The sequence below is a fragment of the Protomyctophum bolini genome, assembly GCF_963924005.1.
Source record: "Protomyctophum bolini genome assembly, chromosome: 11".
Classification (NCBI taxonomy): domain Eukaryota; kingdom Metazoa; phylum Chordata; class Actinopteri; order Myctophiformes; family Myctophidae; genus Protomyctophum; species Protomyctophum bolini.
In genome coordinates this window covers 7,442,418-7,453,130 of record NC_137872.1, presented here as the reverse complement: position 1 = coordinate 7,453,130, position 10,713 = coordinate 7,442,418, and the positions used below count along the sequence as shown (strand labels likewise).

The 10,713-nt window shown below is 45.8% G+C and overlaps 1 pseudogene across 1 annotated transcript in view; it reads left to right on the top strand.

The window, feature by feature from the left end:
* The first annotated feature begins 3,571 nt into the window (after positions 1–3,571).
* LOC308324448 (homeobox protein Hox-B8a-like) overlaps positions 3,572–10,713 on the top strand; it is a 7,570-nt pseudogene continuing 428 nt past the window's right edge. The window contains exons 1-2 of the transcript in view: positions 3,572–3,698; positions 3,882–4,403. The product of the transcript in view is annotated as a homeobox protein Hox-B8a-like (transcript). The remainder of the gene's footprint in view (positions 3,699–3,881; positions 4,404–10,713) is intronic.

Here is a 10,713-nt window from a genome sequence, read left to right as displayed (position 1 = left end):
ATTTATAGAGATATTTGTATATCAAACAAACCGCATTAAACGCTATAATTGGGTTTAATAGCAGGTGTTTATTGTGTAACTAAACTATAACCTAATACCACTACAAATAGAAATATGAAGCGTTTTGAAAAGCAAATGTTTTCCTCGCTCATATAAAACAAAAGCCATCTTGTAAGAGTCGTCTGCAGTGTGTGTAGCAGCATATTATTGTTGTCATGAGATATGATCAATTATTCTGTGTGTAAATTGCTCGGCCAAAGACTTTTAACGAGCTCTTTTCAGACTGATTTAAAACGCGACGCGCTGCAAATATAAAATATCATATTAGGCTCGTTCGTTGAAATGGAAACCCCGCGCGCGCGCACACATGCACACGTTGTCCTGTGTGTGTGTGTGTGATGTGCACGCGTGGCGCGTCCATATAACGTTGATGACACCCCCCCAATTAAAAATTGAAATGTTGTTTGGTTGTTGTGTGTGTGAGCCGAGCCACGCACGCACGCACGCACGCACATGCAGGACAGCACAGCGCGGGCACACGCACGCAGGGAAACGGATCTCGATCACAAAAGTGTATAGGGTCGTGTGTGTGTGTGTGTGTGTGTGTGTGTGTGTGTGTGTGTGTGTGTGTGTGTGTGTGTGTGTGTGTGTGTGTGTGTGTGTGTTTCCAAGACATGAACACACAATTAATTAGCACAGAATACATATAAGCTAACTTAAATCATGATAAATAGCAGATATACAAATGTTCTAAACGGTGGAAGTGTAGCCTCTATATTTCTGTGTCTTTGTGACGGACTGTGGCTGCAGTGGCTGTATACCTACTATAGTACTGTATCATAAAAGAGAAGAGATGCTCTCTCAATTCCATACTTAACAATTATGTGGATTATTTTACGAGCGGTGGGCTCGTAAAATAAAAACACAACCTTTGTGACAACACGGTGACCCACGGGGGCTCGAACCCTCGGCCTTTGCTACAATAATAGTCTAACCTTATACGGATAAAGACACAATTATAAAATAATAAAATATATACTTTAAATATAGAGGGAATGTTTCCACATACATAACATGCCGTCATATGAGGCTGCATGCCGGCATGTTGAGCCGGGCGCTGCGCGGAGGTTTTTACGGCCTCCGGTCAAGTCGAGGCTTCGCCGCGCGTCGTAAAAAAACCCTTTACGGCTTCATTTTTGATGCCCCGAAGTAAACAACCACACACGCACGCGCGCGAGCACACACACACACACACACACACACACACACACACAGCGCTGACTTTATGACGTTTTATAGTTTGTTAAACCGTTTAACGGCCCCGACTCCTCTATTACCGTCCTCCCCGCCTCTCCCCTCCCTCCGCGCGGCGTGGCGCGGCCCGGCGGCCCGGCCCGCCTGTCTCTCAGCCCCGGGCCTCATATCTCTTTATATCTTTATAGACATCATATTTAAAAAAGTATTACGATGATCCAATGTTACACCATCAGCCAGCGGCCCTGCTCGTTGTTCTGACCGGGAGAGAGAGGGGAGGATGGGGGGAGAGGAGAGGGGAGGATGGAGGGAGGGAGGGAGGGAGAGGAGAGGGGAGGATGGGGGAGAGGAGAGGGGAGGATGGAGGGAGGGAGGGAGAGGGGAGGATGGGGGAGAGGAGAGGGGAGGATGGGGGGAGAGGAGAGAGGGGAGGATGGGGGAGAGGAGAGAGGGAGGATGGGGGGAGAGGAGAGAGGAGATGTAGGGAGGGAGGGAGAGGAGAGAGGAGATGGAGGGAGGGAGAGGAGAGGGGAGGATGGGGAGAGGAGAGAGGAGATGGAGGGAGGGAGAGGAGAGGGGAGGATGGGGAGAGGAGATGGAGCGAGGGAGAGGAGAGGAGAGAGGGGAGGATGGGGAGAGGAGGATGTAGGGAGGGAGGGAGAGGAGAGAGGAGATGTAGGGAGGGAGGGAGAGGAGAGAGGAGGATGGAGGGAGGGGAGGGAGAGGAGAGGGGAGGATGGGGGAGAGGAGAGGGGAGGATGGGGGAGAGGAGAGAGAAGGATGGGGGAGAGGAGAGAGGGAGGATGGGGAGAGAGGAGAGAGGAGGATGGGGGAGAGGAGAGGGAGGATGGGGGAGAGGAGAGGAGGATGGGGAGAGGAGAGGGGAGGATGGGGGAGAGGAGAGGGGAGGATGGGGGAGAGGAGAGAGGAGGATGGGGGAGAGGAGAGGGGAGGATGGGGGAGAGGAGAGAGGAGGATGGGGGAGAGGAGAGGGGAGGATGGGGAGAGGAGAGGAGGATGGGAGAGGAGAGGGGAGGATGGGGGAGAGGAGAGGGGAGGATGGGTGAGAGGAGAGAGGAGGATGGAGGAAGAGGAGAGGGGAGGATGGGGGACAAGACAAGTTGTTTTAAAACCGCAATTACATTTATAGTACTTGTTAAAACTGATACCAATTAGGATGGCCTTCTCTCTCTCTCTCTCTCTCTCTGACATTTCAAGGCCTTATAGTTCTAGTTCTATGATTCTAAACGCATTTTCTCTCTCGTTAAAAATTTAAGCAGAAGGAAAAAAACCTAACAAATATTAATGAGATAGACCCTCTCCTCTCCTCTCCTCTCCTCTCCTCTCCTCTCCTCTCTCCTCTCCTCTCCTCTCCTCTCCTCTCTCTCCTCTCCTCTCCAGTGTTTTAAGCTGTGGATTAAAAGCTCCAATAAACTGCTCTAGAATCAATCTGCTCTCCTCTCCTCTTCTGGCTGAATTGGAGGAGAGTGGCTTTAGTTGGTGAGGCGGGGGGGGGGGGGGGGCGTAGAGGGGGGAGATGGGGGGGGGGAGGGGGGGGGTAAGAGGGGGGGGGGGGGCTGTGTGTTCATCTGATCGTATGCAAAGCGGCAAAATTCTCATTAGGCGCCCCCTCCCCTTCCTGAATATATTAATGCTGCACATATTCTCTCTCAGGCTCTCTCTCTCTCTCTCTCTCTCTCTACCCCCCCCCCCCCCTCTTCTCTTCCCTCGACGCACCCCCCTCTCTCTCTCCCCCTCCCTATACTCTCCCCCTCTCTCTCTCATTCTCCCTTCACTCCTTTTCTCCTCTTTTTCTCTCTCTCTCTCTCTCTCTCTCTCTCTGCTCTCTCTCTCTCTCTCTTCTCTCTCTCTCTCTTCTCTCTCTCTCGCATTACCACCGGATAGGATAGTAGGAGCGGCGGGAGCTTCGACAGCCGACCATCCGACATTCGGAGCACAGAAACGGGGCTCAGAGTCGAGCGGCTATAGCGGCGACGCAGCGCGGAGGGGAAACTCCGATAGAGGGGTGATGTTGTGGTTGTGTGTGTGAGCGTGTGAGCGTGTGTGCGTGTGTGTGTGTGTGTGTGTGTGTGTGTGTGTGTGTGTGTGTAGTGGTGGGGGGGGGGGGGGGGGACTAGGAGGAGGATGTAATAGATGCAGATGAACCGTTCGTTCCACCGGCAGCAGGAACAGAGAGAGAGCTGGAGAAATATGAACCCAGTCATTTATGGACCAGGAGTATCATCATCATTATTAATATTATTAATATTAAATAACGGAATAAAGCTCGCTGCTGCCCGGGTCCCGGTGCACCGGAATGATCCGTGCCTCCTCCCCGTGCCTCTGTCTGGACCCGACCGGTTCTCCATCGCTGTTGGAGCTTTTATGGACTCGGCAACAACACAACCACAACAACAACAACAACAACCGGCGACGTTTGCTGGGTTTGAGAAAAGAAACGCGGACCGAACGGGAGCCTTGCTGCACACCGCGAGAGAGAAAGGAAAAAAACTACCTTCATTCATATCCTGTGTTTTTAAACTGCTTTTAAACTTAACTTCAACAGAACACACACACACACCAAACAACTTGAAAACAAACATTAAATAAACGTAACAAAAAAAAAGATGAGTTCGTATTCGTCAACTCGCTGTTCTCCAAGTACAAGAGCGGAGACCTCGTTGCGTCCGAACTACTATGAGTGCGGCTTCGCCCAGGACCTGGGTGGGTCGCGGCCCACCGTGGTGTACGGCCCGGCGGGGCCCGGAGGGGCGCGGCTGCCGCGGCTGGCGTTCCAGCACGCCGGGCCGCACCACGCGCAGATCCAGGACTTCTCCACCCACGGCGGCTCGGCGCTGCAGGCCAACCCGTACCAGCAGAGCCCCTGCGCGGTCACCTGCCACGCCGGGGAGCCGGTGTCCAACTTCTACGGTTACGACGCCGCGCGGCGCGCTTCACGCGGCGCGGGCGGCAGACCGCCGCGTCGCTGTTTGGCGGCGGCGGCGGGGGTCCACAGGACCCCCAGGACCTGGTCCAATACAGCGACTGTAAGCTGGGCGGCGCGCCGGGATTAGGGCCCGACGAGGCGGACGGCACGGAGCAGAGCCCGTCGCCCGACCCAGCTGTTCCCCTGGATGAGACCGCGCAAGGTGAGGCAGACACGACCCTATGAGCCACCCGGGGAGGTGGAATTAAGGTGGAGGTTGTTTTTTCTTTGTTTTTGTTTTGTTCTTCTTGACTGTCCTCTCCGTGTCAAACACAAGGTGAGTGTCAGACAGTATAACAGTCCGGATAAGGAGCAGGCAGGCCGGCTTGGAGGAGAGACAGAGAGTGCTGGTATAGTGGCCCGCGGTCCGTGGGTCAGTCAGTCGGTCAGTCAGTGTCTCATGTCAGGGTGGAAATGACGGACCACAGCACAGGGTGGAAGACGTGTATAAGTTTAAAAACAGAACCTTTCAGTTCAGGCTCAGTTCGAAGAGCCATAAAGTAGATATTATAGCATTTTATGGTTTTATTGAAGCAGCTGAAAACTCGTCAATGAGTTTATGGTTTGATTACCTTCCTGAGAGTCTCCGGAAACACAAAGAGACCAACAGGACAGAATGGAACTGTATGGAGGGACAGACAGAAGGACAGAATGGAACTATAATATGGACAGAAGGACAGGAAGAACCAGACGGTTTGGGAGACAGAATGCGGTTCTTTTCTCTAGCATGAGAATCCCTTAAATAGTTTTATTTTATGGAAGGGGGGATTATAAATTAAATACAGGGCAGAAACCTTTTCAGCATTTCTTTATATGTTAGCCTCCTTCCTTCCCCTGACAAGAGAGAGAGAGAGAGAGAGACACACAGACCTTAGAGACAGTGGAAAAAGCCCGTAAAACGTGGGGTGAGAGGTGAACCGCGGCTGTAGCCTTAGAAACACAGGAAAATATACTGCAGCAGCGAAAGAAAAGAGTGTAGATGGAATGTGGTGCTTTTGGACAGAACTGTAATGTTGACCCTGCTGGGTCCATTTGGTTACAGCTCCACATGTCTCTCCGTTTGTGAATAGCCTATAAAAGATACATTTGGTATACGTATACAGTTATTACAGTATAAGCTATAGATATTTAGATATACGTAACGTTTGCACATAAAATGTTGACCCTTTATACGGGTCCATTTGGTTACATGTTTCCACATGCACTGTCTGTCAGAGAGCATATGAGTTAACGCAGGTGATTTTTACCGTGTGTGTGTGTGTGTGTGTGTGTGTGTTGTGTGTGTGTGTGTGTGTGTGTGTGCGCGCGGCGTGTGTGTGCGTGTTGTGCGCGCGCACGTGTGTGTGCGCGTTTCGCGTGTGTTTTAAGTTTTACAGCCAGGTTGTTCTTTTACGACTGTATTACTTGCCGTGCATTAAGGCTGCTTCACGGTGGCCTTTCCCCTCAAGGGTTAAGTACAGAAACATAATATAGCTTCATATGTAGCATGTTGGACGGCTTTAATGTAACACAGGACACGATTTATAATGTACTATTTTAGGCATTTTATATCAGACGCTGTTAATCCAGAGCGATTTACAGTAAGCAAGAACAACACATGCTAATGTAGACAGAAATATATAGTCATAAGTAAGCCAAGATAACCTAATATCAGTCTAAACAGTAAAATATATATAAATACTAGTCATCTAGAACCAACCAAGAACCTGATCATCATGTGTAACTCTACTGAGTATATAGAATATCCCAAATAAATAATATGTACATTAACTACGGTATATATATAGAATGCAAATGAACCGGTAACGGGCTAAATATAATGATATATATAACTTGCTATAGTTAGATATTTTTAGCCTTTGCACAAGACCAAGAATATAGGCCTATCAGTGGTTCTCAACCAGTGGTCGGGGACCACCAGTGGTCCTTGAGGGGGGTTCCAGGTATGCAGCTATAAATGATGGAGAGTTGGTAACCAAGTGGACCCTTATTACTGATTTTTAACTATTGAGAGTTAAAATGGCTCAAATGGGTCTGAATGGCTAAACGTCATCAAATGGTGGTCCGTGGCTCAAATGGAGAATAAATAATGGACCTTGATATGAAAAGGGTTGAAAACCACTCGAATATATAATGTATTCTGACATATATTGTGTACATTGAAACTAAACTATAAACACATAATATAGCCTATAGAATGCTATGGCAGATCAACAAAATGTATGACAGATCCTCATTATTTGCATGAGGCTATACTTTAGGCATTTATAAAAGCAATTTAACCACTTAAAACTTAATTATATAAGTTATAATTGTCCTTTGTACTAAATAAAAAAAAATAGGCGATCCATACGTGAAGCTTAGCTGTGGTTAAACATTAAACCGAGTTGTGTGTGTGTGTGTGTGTGTGTGTGTGTGTGTGTGTGTGTGTGTGTGTGTGTGTTTATATTGCCAGTTTTACACGCACGCCCACGCACGCACGTCGTTTTAACGCGCGACAGAAATCGAACGGGCTGTGATCATCATTTTAAATAAATGCTGTTGGAGGATAAATCAACGTCGACGAAAATATATCTCACATTTTATTATAGGTAGACGATAATTGATAGCTTAAAACTAGAGAGAGAGAGAGAGAGAGAGGAGGGGGGAGGGGGGATTGACATGTATAGTAGCCTATTTTGTTTGAGCCCATATATTTCTTTCTTCAGTGTGTGTGTGTGTGTGTGTGTGTGTGTGTGTGTGTGTGTGTGTTGTGTGTGTGTGTGTGTGCGCGCGCGCGTGTGTTTACGCGCATGTTGTAGCTGTATTTCTGACTGCGGTTTTATGATAGTGATCGTAAAACAAACGTAGACCCTTTCATACAGGCGTGCACGCGCGCCTCACACACACACACACACACACACCCACACACACACACACACACACACACACACACACCCCACACGTTGATATATCCGCGGTGTGCTCGTATTAAAGTAGGCCCTTCAGATTGACGAGGCTGAAATCTATTTACAATCAGTGATTAACACACACACACACACACACACACACACAGCACACACACACACACACACACACAACACACACACACTGATTAACACAGCGCTCTGTTTGTGCCTAGAGTACATGTTTAAATACATGGTTACTCTGTTTAGAGTAGGCTACATGTTTAAATACAGTTACTCTGCTAAATCATTCATTTTGCAATCATATATATTGGAGAATATTAATTAAATATGAGACGATGAGTATTTGATAAGAGTTATCTATCAAATGTTTAAAAATAAAACAATTTATCTCAAATGATGTATTTGTAGCCTCTAAGTCAATGAGAGTGAAGAGCATTTATCCTTTATCTATAATAAAACTCTTACCATTATGATTGATTGATTGATTGATTTAAGTTTATTAACAGTTTGCTGAATTACAGTACATTCAAGCACAACTCAAATACAGGGGTTTTCAGCATTTAGGGGCCAGTTTCGAATTAATAAACTAACTGATAATCAAAACAATATTTCTGTTCCTTAATCACTATTGTATAATAGTTTCTCACGTGAGATTATATTTTAGTTATTAAAGAGTTATGCTTTTGACTTTTGTGTAAAGCCCTATATATTTGTACATCTCTAAATGTTCTGATTAATTGAAAATGGTGGACTATTGTAAACAACTGTAATGCCATGGTGTCGTCCACTCACAGTGTATGTATTGAGTTGTGCTTGAAATGTACCTATATGCAAACTGTTAATAAATATCTTCAATGAATCAATGAATCAATGAATCAATCAATGGAATAGAACAGAATATAGAATACGGACACGACTCTCTAATACTGTACAATATATAATCGAGGAGCTGTATTATGATGAAAGGCTAAAAGTAGGCTACCATTTTGGAATGAAAAACAGGAAATCAGATAATTGTCACGTGATTTCACATTGTGGCGCTGCTACAATAACGCATGGTGTACTGTACTGTACTGTACTGCAATGCACTGTACTGTACTGTACTGTACTGGACAATATTCTGGTGAAAATGTTCTTGGCTAATATGTGACAAATACAGGTGAAAGTATTCTGTATAGCCGTATACTATTTTGTTTGATTGATTGAAATATGAATTAACAGTTTGCAGAATTACAGTACATTTCAAGCACAACTCAATACAAAGACTGTTAACTGTGAGTGGACAACGCCATAAAGCATTACACTTGTTTACAAGAGGGTCCACCTTGTTCAATTCATCATAACATTTAGAGACGTACAAATAGACACTTCTATATAGTCAAAGAACAGAACAGGAATTCATCATAAAGGGAGGTAAAAAGGGAAAAGAAACATATACAGTGACGGGGAAAAGGATGGGTGGATGGGGTGAGGGGGGGGGGGGGGGGGGCTACCAACAATAGCCTATACTGTTGGTATAAAAATGTTATTTGCAGCCTATACTGTTGGTTTAAAATGTTATTTGCAGCCTATACTGTTGGTTTAAACTTTTGTTATACTGTAGTGGACAAATAGGTGAAAAGCCTTTGACTAATATTGAAAATGTTCTTTATAGTGTATATGCATGGTTAATATAGGTGAGCATGTTGTTCATAGCCTAAATCTGTAGTTGGCTATTGATTGATTGATTGATTGATTGATTGATTAGTGATTACAGACAGTACATTTCAAGTACAACTCAATATAAAAACTGTTAACAGTGAGTGGACGACACCATAAAGAATTACACTTGTTTACAATAGGGCCTACCATGTTCAATTCATCAAAACATTTAGTGCACGTACGAATATACACAACTATGTAGTCAAAACAGGAAATCATCATAGAGGAGGTAAAAGGGGAAAGAAACATATACAGTGAGGGGGGAAGGGGTGGATGGGGCCAATAGGTGAAAATGTGGTTTGTAGCCTATATCTGTAGTTGACTAATAGGTGAAATTATAGCCTGTCTGTAGTTCTAGCTGTAGTCTGTACTTCTAGCTGTAGTCTGTAGTTGTCTAGCTGCAGGCTGTAGTCTGTAGTTTGTCTAGCTGTATGCTGTAATCTGTAGTTGTCATATGCTCTTCTAGGGGTCTGTAGTCTAGGGGTCTGTAGTTGTCTAGCTGTATGCTGTAGTCTAGGGGTCTGTAGTCTCGGGGTCTGTAGTCTAGGGGTCTGTAGTCTAGGGGTCTGTAGTTGTCTAGCTGCAGGCTGTAGTCTAGGGTTTTTCAGACGGTATAATTATTCCTGCATGCGCGTCATGCTAATTGGAGCCACTTTCCACGCTAGCTGTTCATAATGTGATCAAACACACAGACAGCGATAGTTGGTTGGAACACGGTGGCGATAATGAAGGGTTAAAAGCTAAAAAGCTTCCATCATCCCAAACAACAAAAGAGTTCCTTTTGGTTTTCACATCATGAGGCTCGTCTGGGAGAGTCCTCTCTCTCTCTCTCTCTCTCTCTCAGCTCTCTAGTCTCTCCTCTCTTCTCTTCTCTCTCTCTCTTCTATCTTCTCTCTCTCTTCTCTCTCTCTCTCTCGTCTCTCTCTCGTCTCTCTCTCTCTCTCTCACTCTCTCTCTCTCTCCTCTCTCTCTCTTCTCTCTCTCCTCCTCGCACGCGCTCCCAACTACACTTTAACACATCTAGGACTGAGAACAGATTCTATTCAAAATGTCTTCTAACTCATCACAGTTTTATCAAAAATCCTATGTTCTATATCATGTGGTTTTCAACTATGTCATGTCAAGGACCCCAAAGATTAAATGTAATTCCCCGTCGACCCCCATCTGAAAATATGTAGTTCCAGGGACGAAGCAAAGATATAGAGTTAAAAACGTTCGCTCTGAAAGAATATATATTCAAAGATTTGTGCCACATTTTTACAATTTTTCCACAAAATAGCAGATCTACAAGCTGAAACTACGAGCTTGTAGATCTGCTATTTTCAATAGCTAAAGTATAACATGATAATGCTTAAAGGGGTTTCCCGCCCCAGAACGGATTAATAACCAGGACACAAATGAAATGAGATGTCGAAACAGAGTTCACGGATCACCAACCACTATCACCGTAGCCATGGTACCTACACTGTGTAAGACAAGTCACTCAGTGAATGGCCGCCGTTGTTTAGGTAGCAGCTATGGGTATAGTTGCTTACTGTGTTGTGTTGCGGGCAGAAGACATACAGAGAGAATGAAAGGAAATCGATAATAAACACATTCAGGACAACATCTATATACTGTACTAGACGAGTACAGTATAGCACAGAACAACATGTCTATATCTGTAGTTAACGTGTTACATCTGTGTGCATCCGCGGAATTTTGCCCACGCTGACTGGCCCACCACAAACCATGCAGACTGCACCCACGCCACCACAACCATGCTGACTGGCCCACCACAACCATGCAGACTGGCCCACCACAACCATGCAGACTGGCCCACCCACCACAACCATGCAGACTGGGCCCACCACAACCATGCAG